The sequence below is a fragment of the Schistocerca americana genome, chromosome 8 (assembly GCF_021461395.2).
Source record: "Schistocerca americana isolate TAMUIC-IGC-003095 chromosome 8, iqSchAmer2.1, whole genome shotgun sequence".
NCBI lineage: Eukaryota > Metazoa > Arthropoda > Insecta > Orthoptera > Acrididae > Schistocerca > Schistocerca americana.
The window spans coordinates 255,684,894-255,698,411 of NC_060126.1; positions in this window are offsets into that span (position 1 = coordinate 255,684,894).

The window sequence follows — 13,518 nt, forward strand, 5'->3', positions numbered from 1 at the left end:
CTGTAGATTAAAATTGAAGAAACTGCAAAAAGGTGGGAATGTAAGGAGATGGGTCCTGGATAAACTGACTAAACCAGAGGCTGTACAGAGTTTCAGGGAGAGCATAAGGGAACAATTGACAGAAATGGTGTAAGAAATACAGTAGAAGAAGAATGGGTAGATTTGAGGGGTGAAGTAGTGAAGGCAGCAGAGGATCAAGTAGGTAAAAAGACAAGGGCTAGTAGAAATCCTTGGGTAACAGAAGAAGTATTGAATTTAATTGATGAAAGGAGAAAATATAAAAATGCAGTAAATGAAGCAGGCAAAAAGGAATACAAACATCTCAAAAATGAGATGAACAGGAAGTGCAAAATGGCTAAGTAGGCTAGAGGACAAATGTAAGAATGTAGAGGCTAATCTCACTAGGGGTGAGATAGATGCTGCCTACAGGAAAATTAAAGAGACCTTTGTAGAAAAGAGAACCTCTTGTATGAATATCAAAAGCTCAGATGGAAACCCAATTCTAAGCAAAGAAGGGAAAGCAGGAAGTGGGAAGGAGTATATAGAGGGTCTATTCAAGGGCGATGTACTTGACGACAATATTATGGAAATGGAAGAGGATGTAGATGAAGATGAAATGGGAGATATGATACTGGGTGAAGAATTTGACAGAGCACTGAAAGACCTGAGTCGAAACAAGGCCCCCGGAGTAGACAACATTCCATTGGAACTACTGACTGCCTTGGGAGAGCCAGTCCTGACTAAACTCTACCATCTGGTGAGCAAGATGTATGAAACAGGCGAAATACCCTCAGACTTCAAGAAGAATATAATAATTCCAATCCCAAAGAAAGAAGGGGTTGACAGATGTGAAAATTACCAAACTCTCAGTTTAATAAGCCACAGCTGCAAAATAATAACGCAAATTCCTTACAGACGAATGGAAAAAGTGGTAGAAGCCGACCTCGGGGAAGATCAGTTTGTATTCAGTATAAATATCGGAACACATGAGGCAATACTGACCCCACGACTTATTTTAGAAGACAAATTAAATAAAGGTAAACCTTCGTTTCTAGCATTTGTAGACTTAGAGAAAGCTTTTGACAATGTTGACTGGAATACTCTGTAAAGGTGGCAGGGTAAAAATACAGTGAACGAAAGGCTATTTACAATTTGTACAGGAACCAGATGGCAGTTATAAGAGTCGAGGGACATGAAAGGGAAGCAGTGGTTCGGAAGGGAGTGAGACAGGGTTGTAGCTTCTCCCCGATGTTATTCAATCTGTATATTGAACAAGCAGTAAAGGAAACAAAAGAAAAATTCGGAGTAGGTATTAAAATCTATGGAGAAGAAATCAAAGCTTTGAGGTTCGCCGATGACATTGTAATTATGTCAGAGACAGCAAAGGACTTATAACGGAATGGGCAGTGTCTTGAAAGGAGGATATAAGATGAACATCAACAAAAGCAAAACGAGGATAATGGAATGTAGTCTAATTAAATCAGGTGATGCTGAGGGAATTAGATTAGGAAATGAGACACTTAAAGTAGTAAATGAGTTTTGCTGTTTGGGGAGCAAAATAACTGATGATGGTCGAAGTAGAGAGGATATAAAATGGAGACTGGCAATGGCAAGGAAAGCGTTATTGTGGAAGAGAAATTTGTTAACATTGAGTATAGATTTAAGTGTCAGGAAGTCGTTTCTGAAAGTATCTGTATGGAGTGTAGCCATGTATGGAAGTGAAGAGAATAGATACTTTCGAACTGTGGTGCTGCAGAAGAATGCTGAAGATTAGATGGGTAGATCACATAATTAATGAGGAGGTATTGAATAGATTTAGGGAGAAGAGGAGTTCGTGGCACAAGTTGACTAGAAGCAGGGATCGGTTGGTAGGACATGTTCTGAGGCATCAAGGGATCACGAATTTAGTATTGGAGGGCAGCGTGGAGGTTAAAAATCGTAGAGGGAGACCAAGAGATGAATACAGTAAGCAGATTCAGAAGGATGTGGGTTGCAGTAGGTACTGGGAGATGAAGAAGCATGCACAGGATAGAGTAGCATCGAGAACTGCATCAAACCAGTCGCAGGACTGAAGACCACAACAACAACAACAATGTGTCATGCGTCTAGCTCCAGCTGCCATTTTTTGTTCGAAGTCTGTTAATTACCGTCGTGCTGACATAATCATGTCCGACATCTTTTCGCATGAATCACCTGAGTATAAATGACAGCTCTGCCAATGTACCGCCCTCTTGTACGTTGTTTACGGGAGAACACCTCCATCTGTATACAATATGTGCATATCGCTATCCCAGAACTTTCTCTGACATCAGGGTATATGGCTCATGCCTCGCCCAATACGGGCCAAAAGTGATGTATTTTTTCAAAGTCCACATTCATTTCTGGCTACGCCCTGCGTATACCGTAAATTTGGTCGAAATCGAGGATGACGTGTAGGCGCGGTCCCCTTGTCAGACCGTGTATTGCTGCGGTACCCCGGTTCTAGCCAGACAGTACCAAATTATGAGACTGACAAGGGAAGCATATTCCGTCTGTCCCAATACTTTCGAGATTTTATTTACAAAAACCAGAGAAAAGTTAATATGGTTGGTTTAATCCTCTAGGTGTTCGGAGTCTCCCCCTACCTTAGTGCAAGGCATATAACGTTCATACAGCCAAATGAAACTGTCAAGAAGGTCCTTATTTGTGATGTTTTTCTACTCTCTCGTCACACTGCTTTGAATGTCGTTTATAATGTCCAAGTGTTGACACTTCGTGTGAGTTGCTGCACTTTGTCTTCTGTGCTAGGTTCATATCGATAACACAAAGTCTCGTCGGCACTAATAACTGTCCGCATTTTGCATTTCAAATAAAACGCACCTGGCTTCACCGCATAGTTATTTTTGCTGTGAAGTCAATGAGTGAGGACCAAACTTTAGGCCGGCCGCTGTGGTCGAGCGGTTCTAGGCGCTTCAGTCTGGAACCGCGCGACCGCTACTGTCGCAGGTCCGAATCCTGCTTCGGGCATGGATGTGTGTGATGTCCATAGGTTAGTTAGGTTTAAGTAGTTCTAAGTTCTAGGTGACTGATGACCTCCCATAGTGCTCAGAGCCATTTGAACCATTTGAACCAAACTTTGCACATACTTTTCGTTCTTCAAAATTTTCTGGAGAACGTCTTGAACTCTTGATTTAGGGATGTGGCACTCTTGCGATATATGACACAGCGGTGCTGACTCAGTACAGTCGCACGTCCACTACTTAACACTGCCTCTTTCACAGTTGACTCATCGGACGCAAATCTGTTCTATACCCACTATTGACTGGTTGCACGCACATCTATTGTTTACTGTTGTCAGTTCAAACTGCAACCTTAGTTACGTGCTGCTGTCGCTTATACGAGTACACCAGGAGCAAACTCAGTCCCGGAAGTTTTCAGTCGGACAATGAACGTTAATCCGGGCAACAACTTTGCTCGTATTTCGCACGATTTTAAAACATACTTGTAACATACACTGGTCTAGTAAGGGTCCCTTTTTAAGCATTTTCATGAAGAGAAGATTCAGAGTTTTACGTGGATGTTGAACACCATACGAGATGATGATGATATTTAGCTTGTGGGGCGCTCAACTGCGCGGTTATCAGCGCCCGTACAAATTCCTAATCCTTACACAGTGCAGTCACGCCACTTTCACGAGTGATGATGAAATGATGCGTACAACGCAAACACCCAGTCCCCGAGCGGAGAAAATACCCCAATCGGCCGGAAATCGAACCCAGGACCCCGTGATCCAGAGGCAGCAACGCTAGCCAGTGGAGCACGAGCTGCGGACACCATACGAGAGCGGCAGTCTTCGATCAGCTACGTTAGCGCAACCGAGTGTAATAGCAGAGTTCAAGTAATTATCGTCCTGCGTTTGAGCCTTGTCATTTTGTTTTCGTTATCACCCAAAAAACGTCGCTATAACGAATGGTATTTCTTCAGGAAAGACCATTCTTTTTAAATGTAGTGATGTGACGATATTAGTACGCTGACGGAAAAATAAATCGCAACACAAAAAAATTATTAATGTAGAGTAGCGAAAGTTCGAAAATGCATTTTTCTAGGTGACGTATTAATGTGATTAATATAGCAAGATCACAGGTAAATGTAATCGCGAGATTGGCCATTGTAACTGTGAAATGCTGGTATATGAGTAACCGATTTAACCGTTAGAATGTTGAATGCAAACATGTTAACGGGCATACATTGTGCTGAGCGGGTGCCGGATGTCGGTTTTTGGGGTGGAGTTCCACCCCTGCTATACTTGGTCGGCCAATACAGGAACAGTTAACGCTGGCTGTGAATGACGCTGGAGTTGTTGTCCGATGACATCCCAAATGTGCTCGACTGGAGACAGATCTGGTGATCGAGCAGGCCAAGGAAAGTTGCCGACACTAGACCTCCACCCTATACTCCAGTGAGCTCTCGCTTGACACCAATGACGTAGCAAATGGGTGGTTTGGGGTCAGTGGAGTGCACGCTACAGAACGTCTGGCTCAGAGCTGTCCTTGAGGTAGCCGATTTGTAACAGTTCGTTGTGTCACCGTGGTGACAAATGATGCTCGAATTGCTGCTGAAGATGCAGTAGAGTGCGCCAGAGGCACATGCCTTACACGATGATCTTCCCTCTCGGTAGTGCATGTGACCGTCCGGAGCCCGATCTTCTTGTGACCACCCTAACCACCAGTGCCAGCAATCACGTATAGTGGCTACATCTCTGTTAAGCCTTTCTGCAGTATCGCAGAAGGCGTATCTAGCTTCTTGTAGCCCTATTACACGACCTCGTTCAAAGTCAGTTAGATGTTGATAATGACGTCTTTGTCGCCTTAAAGGAATTCTTGAATAATATCAATTTCTTGTATCCAATATCGGAGGTAACTAACGATCAGGACCGTTACAGTGTGTATTTAAATCAAACCTGATTCGCATCCTCATGTGACGTCTCCTGGCAAGACATCTACAAAATCGTTATAATACATAAAAAATAAACATTTATGTGTATTATTATTTCATTACTGTATGAATGGTTGTAGATTATGTATGAAAGGAAATAACAATTTTTCATTCTTATGTTTGTGCAATATTTATGTATCCATATTTCACAAATAACGTCTGTGGTCGGCGAATGTATCTATCAAAGCAGACAATGATAATTAAAAATAATTACAAAGATGCATCGTCAATTGCCTATAGATAGTGGAGGTTAAAACATTACTCTCTCTGTCTTATTGTAGCCGTTAAAGTTGTAAGAGCCTGTGACGCTCGCTTGAATGCTTAGGTAGCCTTCGTTTGTCCTTTGATCGAGAAAGACGCCATTGGAGGCTCATATTTGTTAAATGTGCGTACTTTCAATTTATATTGATTTTTTGAATATAGAAATTGTTAAAATTATTAGGTGTAATAATTTATTGCTATCTTGCCCAAGATTTCGTTCCACATTCGTAGCCGTTTTCAGCATATTAGGAATTTTTCATGACGCAGAGCCGTGCAGCGATCGCGGGAACCGCTCCCGCGGCAAATTCAAATTAAATTGAATGACAGCAGTTTTCCCGCAATATAGCGGGCATGTAACGGTACAGTAAAATTATCTCTTTGTTTCCTGGAGACTTCAGAGGGAAATTGTGGATTTTATTATGTCATTTTCAGGTTGAAATGGGCAGCTGCTATTATGTTATCAGTTACGTAAATAATCCATGAGTGATAAAATTTTACTTATGTGTGATCAAAGACTTCTGTGCAAAACCTGTTCTGGCTAATAACATAAAAATCAAATTTCATTTCTTTAGCTTCGTGCTGTCATTTTAGTCGTGGCAGTTGATAGTGTTCATATATAAAATAAAATACACTGCAGCTTTTACGTTTAGCGAACATAACATACTGTAACTTCCGTACAGGTAATAAGAGTAATTTTCAGTGCATTCAAGAGATGAAAGTAGCGAAGGCCGTTTTTTATTCCATAATTAGTTACAATAATGATACCATGTTCCATGGCTAACAAGACAGATCAGTGTTGTATAAAAATAGTTTGCAAATTAAAGACCGTACGTCCACAGCAGTAAATCTTTCAGTGTTGTGCGTATCCCCACATAATAGATCAAAGTGGATAAAGTTAAAATATTTTCAACTGCAGAAACTAATAGTGAGAATCGTATTTTATCTGTCGTGCTTGCAACAATAAACAATATAAAGTTAATTAAAATATTATGCCATATAAAATGCATATAAAGTAAAAAGGGTGTGCGGTGGGGATTCCGCGACATTCATAGTGACGCTAACAGGCCCCACTTATGCAATGTGGGTGAAATTTGAGTAGACATCACCTCTCAGATATAGAGACACGCAAACCGAATTTCGTTTATGTCGCACAACTCCTTGTTGCTGTTGCGATATTTTTTTCCGTCAGTCTGTTAGAAATAAAATGTGGCATTCACAAATGCGTTTGGTGCAACTCTGCAGTAAATTTTTCAATGCGCGCATGAATATTTCCTTTCCGAAGAAACACGATTTGTTTCTGTGATACGGATGTCTGTTGGAATAATACAAAATTAAATGACGAGGGTTGTAAACAATACAGACAGAGCTCTAGAATGCCGACGAAACCGGCTGCAGTAACGTCGCTCTCGTGTGGTATTCAACGTGTTCCAGAAAATACTTTAAAAGTGCATCGTGCTGGAGAAGCATTCGTTATACCTGAGTATATGCTACTGTGATACGTCCCAAGTTCTCTTTGCTGACACTGTTCAGTAAAAAAAAACAGGACATGCAACTGTGTGAAAAATAAAATACGCCAACGAAAAAGAACATCGACTGATAAGGAAGATGCGTACGGTTTCGACAGTCATATTTGGGAAAGTAAAATCATAACCGTAAGTTCTCATGAAGAACTAACTGTCAGGCGCGTTCTTGTTAAGTCGCTACACAAAACAGTAGCTTATCACTAACCAGTCGGCCTCTGCACAGTTGCTCTGCAATTTGGCTGCATAAGCAAATACAGGAATAGATGGTTGTGATTGGAATGCGGGTGAATTACCATACAAGTGACTATTTTCGGGCCCGCAGCTCGTGGTCGTGCGGTAGCGTTCTCCCTTCCCACGCACGGGTTCCCGGGTTCGATTCCCGGCGGGGTCAGGAATTTTCTCTGCCTCGCGATGGCTGGGTGTTGTGTGATGTCCTTAGGTTAGTTAGGTTTAAGTAGTTCTAAGTTCTAGGGAACTGATGACCATAGACGTTAAGTCCCATAGTGCTCAGAGCCATTTGAACCATTTGACTATTTTCGGAACACTCCATTTATTCGGCACTACATTCTATACCTGTGTGCGTGCAGTATTCAAAGTATAAACGATTATATTGCATTAAATGAGAAAAAAGTAATGGCCTAACATCATTCGATAACATTTATAATGCTCTGAGACCTGAAAAATAGCTATAATTCAATTACGAGACTAACCACTTTGCATTATTCATTATGCCTATTTAGACCGACCGATGAGGAAATGTGAACAATGCGATGGTGAGCTACGTATCCCAGTAGACTCCAAACCCAATGTGCTTTTATTGAAAGTTTGTGTATTTACAGCTTTGTACACGTTCGTGAGGGACAGGTTGATAATGCAAAACCCGGATATTTGATATCAATAAATGAAAGTGGCACTTAATAAAGAGATTCCTCTCACTTATGCACCAGTTCCTGTGACTGTAATATAAATTACAAAATGTAAGAGCCAAGTGCACCAAATATACTAACGTGGAAATAGGATGGATGGAGAGGTGATTATAAACCTAGATTGTTATTGCTGTCTGAACCAAATCCAATAAGATTCGTCTTGTCGCTTAGCCTGGTTTTTCAGGTCCGCTATGCCATATGTCTTTCTTAGTTTTTGTAACTTTTTAGGTTGACGATGACGATGAGGTCCCATACTCCGAGGAGAGTAGGGGAATATGCGGGAGACCCGCACCGCCGTACTAGGCAAGGTCCTAGCGGAGGTGGTTTGCCATTGCCTTCCTCCGACCGTAATGGGGATGAATGATGATAATGAAAACACATCCAGTCATTTCGAGGCAGGAAAAATCCCTGAACACGCCGGGAATCGAACCCGGGGCCCTGTGCGCGGGAAGCGAGAACGCTACCGCAAGACCACGAGCTGCGGACCTTTTTAGGTTATAAGTACTTTAAATTTAACTAGGGTTTGATAATAGCAACCAAAACATATTAATATGGAACATGGGCTGCCCCGGTAGCTGAGTGGTCAGCGCGACAGACTGTCAATCCGAAGGGCCCGGGTTCGATTCCCGGCTGGGTTGGAGATTTTCTCCGCTCAGGGACTGGGTGTTGTGTTGTCCTAATCATCATCATTTCATCCCCATCGACGCACAAGTCGCCGAAGTGGCGTCAAATCGAAAGACTTGCACCAGGCGAACGGTCTACCCGACGGGAGGCCCTCGTCACACGACATTTCATTTCATACATGGTTATGAAGATTTTGAATATGTTTTTATCAGCTGAATAACCTACCTTTACATTTTAATACCTAGCAACATCACGCATGTGTTAACATTTAACCATTTTAAGCTGACTGGACTATGCTGATATCCCCTAGCTTTTTAAGCCACCGAAGGAACATTTTACGTTGGACGACCACAGGCCATGATACTAGATTGTAACCAGACCATAGTTTGATAGTATACAGGGTATTCGGCAATTCCTTACAAACTGTTAGGGCGTAGAGAAGGGACTTCAGGTAATATTGCGAATTGGAACGTATGTTCGGAAATGTACCGTTTCCGTGCTACAACCATTCTGAAAACATGTTGGCAACACGACGACTATTGCAAGTAATTCATTAGGCATGACGCAAGCACATTATTTGCCTTACAGCTCCACTCATTAATAACCGTAGAAACAAAAAGGAAACGTGGTGCAGCACGGCTCTTTCCAGTTCGGGTGTGTAACTATTCCTTGGAGCACTGCAGGCACGCCTGCTTACGGTGAAGGGAGCCCTTTCTCGAAGCCGTTGCGTAACTGTGGCGAATAGGGTATGCGATGGAGTCGGACATTGTGGATAACCACATCACTACCCTGTTGCATACCTACCTAGCAAACACGTTTTCAAACGCCCGTAGTATGGAAACGGTATGTTTCCGGACATGGATGCCTATTTAAAATATTCTGTACTAACTCCTCTCTACAAAACCTATGAGTTTGTAAAGAGGAATTTCCGGACACTCTGTATTGATCGTTATACACCCATTAAAATAAGTTCTGAGAGTTCCGGAACCTGTACAGAAAATGGGAATAGAGATCAACATAAACATCATTTCTGCCCTCTTTATTGCTCATGAAATTCACACATTGCATGTTGTACCACCATACAGCGAGATATTCGGAGGCGGTGGTACACATTGCTGTACATACTGTTACCTTTAATACCCAGTAGCACGTCCTCTTGCATTGGTGCATGTCTGTGTTCGTCGTGGCATACTATCCACATATTCATCAAGGCGCTGTTGGCCCACATTGTTCCACTCCTCAACGGCGATTCGGCGTAGATCCCTTAGAGTGGTTGGTGGGTTATGTCGCCCATAAACAGCCCTTTTCAATCTATCCTAGGCATTTTGTAAGTAGGCTGTTTAGGTTTCTATGTTGGTAACGCCACGTAGCGCTCTGTATGAAAATCACTATCTGTGCTGTGTGCAGTCTGTGGCTGGTTTGCATTGTTGGGATATTCTCTATTGTAGTGTTGGGCAGCTGGATGTGAACAGCGCATAGCGTTGCGCAGTTGGAGGTGAGCCGCCAACGGTGGTGGATGTGGGGAGAGAGACGGCAGAGTTTTGAGAGCGGACGATCTGGACGTGTGTCCGCCAGAAAAAGGAAATTTGTAAGACTGGATGTTATGAACTGATATACATATTATGACTTTTGAACACTATTAAGGTAAATGCATTGTTTTTCTCCATCAAAATCTTTCATTTGCTAACTATGCCTATCAGTAGTTAGTGCCTTCAGTAGTTAGAATCTTTTATTTAGCTGGCAGTATTGGCGCACGCCGTATTGCAGTAGTCTGAGTAACGAAGATTTTTGTGAGGTAAGTGATTCATGAAAGGTGTAGGTTATTGTTAGTCAGGGCCATTCTTTTGTAGGGATTATTGAAAGTCAGATTGCGTTGCGCTAAAAAAAATGGTGTGTCAGTTTAGTGTTGATCAGAACAAAAACAGAGAGAAATGTCTGAGTACGTTGAGTTCTGCTCAGCTGTTTGAAAATCAAATAACGTAGAGGTTTTCCAGCACTGTCATTTATAAATTTTTCTAAGGGGATGTTTCAATTTTCGATAGGTTTCATGTCTGGAGAACAAGTTGGCCACTCCAGTCGTTATTCTGAAGGAAGTCATTCACAAGATGTGCACAATGAGGACGCGAATTGTCGACCATGAAGACGAATGCCTCGCCAATATGCTGCCGATATGGTTGCATTATCGGTCGGAGGATGGCATTCACATATAGTACAGCCGTTACGGCGCCTTCCATGACCATCACCGGCGTACGTCGGCCCCACATAATGACACCCCGAAAAGCAGGGAAGCTCCACCTTGCTGCACTCGCTGGACAGTGTGTCTAAGGCATTCGGCCTGCTACGGTCGCAGGTTCAAATCCTGCCTCGGGCATGGATGTGTGTGATGTTCTTAGGTTAGTTAGGTTTAAGTAGTTCTAAGTTCTAGGGGACTGATGACCACAGATGTTAAGTCCCATAGTGCTCAGAGCCATTTGAACCATTTTGAGCCATTCAGCCTGACCGCGTTGCCTCCTAACACATCTCCGACGATTGTCTGGTTGAAGGCATATGCGACACTCATCGGTGAAGAGAACGTGATGCCAATCCTGAGCGGTCCATTCTGCGTGTTGTTGGGCCCATCTGTACCGCACTGCATGGTGTCGTGGTTGTAAAGTTAGACCTCATATGGACGTCGTGAGTGATGTTGCGCATCATGCAGCCTATTGCACATAGTTTGAGTCATAACACGACGTTCTGTGGATGCACAAATCATTATTCGACATGGTGGCGTTGCTGTCAGGGTTCCTCTGAGCCATAATCCGTAGGTAGCGGTCATCCACTGCAGTAGTAGCCCTTGAGCGGCCTGAGCGAGGCATGTCATCGACAGTTCCTGTCTCTCTGCGTCTCCTACATGTCCGAACAACATCGCTTTGGTTCACTCCGAGACGCCTGGACACTTCCCTTGTTGAGAGCCCTTCCTGACATAAAGTAACAATGCAGACGCGATCGAACGGCCGTGTGGGCATGGTTGAACTGCAGACAATACGGGCCATATACCTCCTTGCTGGTGGAAAGACTGAAACTGATCGGCTGTTGGCCCCCCTCCGTCTAATAGGCGCTGCTCATGGATGGTTGTTTACATCTTTGGGCGGGTTTAGTGACATCTCTGAACAGTCAAAGGAACTGTGTCTGTGATACAATATCCACAGTCATCGTCTATCTTCGGGAGTTCTGGGAACTGGAGTGCTGCATAACTTCTTTTGATGTGTATACAAATCTCGCACCCTGTCACTTCATTGCTGCACCAAACTGCTACTGTTCACAACTTTTATAAATTTAGATATTTTATGAGGTACTCTGTCATACATACTATTACTCGATTCATCATGTGACGTCGTTTTAACAGCTGGTAGCATATTTTTACGTTAGACCATCTATCATCTATGATACAAGGTTATAAACTGTCCATCGTTTCATTACATATTGTGTAATTGTGTAAATTTTTTACACCATGTCATTTCTCTGCTGTTGCAAACAACTTTTACAACTTTTTACCTTTCCTTCTTACTGCTATCATTTTTATTTAGTTAATAGGGACATATCGTCTCGTTTTCTTATTTTATCCGCTTGAAACAACTCTCGAAGTTATATATTTTAATTATTTTGCATCCGAATACAATATAGAAATTTCCTTCTCCCTGTCCTTAATACTATGACACATTGCAGGCGCATTAATAGCTTCAGCACGCTGTTCACACTGCAGTCTTTTGTTAAGATTTAGAACCTCTAACATGCCAGTCTATATAGATATGTCACATATACATCTGCAACACATGTATCAATATGTGGTTGAAATTGCCCTGAGCACTATGAGACTTAACGTCTGAGGTCATCAGTCCCCTAGAACTTAGTACTACTTAAACCTAACTAACCTAACGACACCACACACATCCATACCCGAGGCAGGATTGGAACCTGCGACCGTAGCGGTCGCGCGGTTCCAGACTGAAGCGCCTAGAACCGGTGGGCCACTCCGGCCGGCATCGATATATGAACACACTTATGTAAATACTGCTAAATATTTGCTTTTGATAATATGAGATTTTAAGAAACGATCGAGAAGATGGAAGAGGAGAGCTCGCCACTAACAGATTCGCTTTCATGAAGACTCCCTTCAGGTCTCGTCGACCGAATTGCTGCGGTAGTGAAAACAAGAATAGGTCAATTGTATTTCGTCGATATATAAACCTCCTTGTCGAAGAATAAGCACATCTTTGTGGAATAATCTCTTCAGACAGTTGTCACTTCCATTCCTGCTACGTGGAAATAACGCACATCAACATTTGTGGGTGTATGAAATGAATGACGCACGTGGAACCGAACTATTAGGAAATGTAGACGGCAACAATTGAATAATACTGAATAGTCTATCGGTAACAATAATTGATTTACCACTATGAAAATGGTCAGTTGTTGATAATACATTACGGTCGCCTTGTTTTTCACTTTAAATGTGTGTGAATTCCTAAGGGATCGCACTACTGAGGTCAACGGTCCTTAGACTTGGCTCTGATCACTATCGTCAGTCCGCTAGAACTTAGAACTACTTAAACCTAACTAACCTAAGGACAGCACACAACACCTAGTCATCACGAGGCAGAGAAAATCCCTGACCCCGCCGGGAATCGAACCCGGGAACCTGGGCGTGGGAAGCGAGAACGCTACCGCAGGACCACGAGCTGCGGACTCCTTAGACTTACACACTACTTAAACTAACTTATGCTAAGAACAACACACACACCCATGCCCGAGGGAGGACTCGAATTACCGGCGGGAGGGGCGCGCAATCCGTGACATGGCGCCTCAAACCGCGCGGCCACTCCGCGCAGCGTCTCTCATTTGACAACTACTGCAGCGTGAAAATTCGTGCCCTGGGCTCGGGTCACTTTTCGAATAAACTGAAACTGAGTATTTTCAGTAAAATTTTAGTAGTTTAGTAGTGCAACAACGCGAAAACAAATCGAATCTGAAAAAGCATGTTGATCGTAATATACTTATATAAAAAAAAAAAAAATTACACTGGTTGGACGTAAGACAAAATTTCAGAAAAAAATATTTTTCGTTCCTTGATATTATAAATAGTGCTGCAATATATTTCATTCCACAGCATACAGGAAAAATAAGAACTAACCACCTCCCAACGGTTCAGTGGAATCAGGACGTTGAAGACC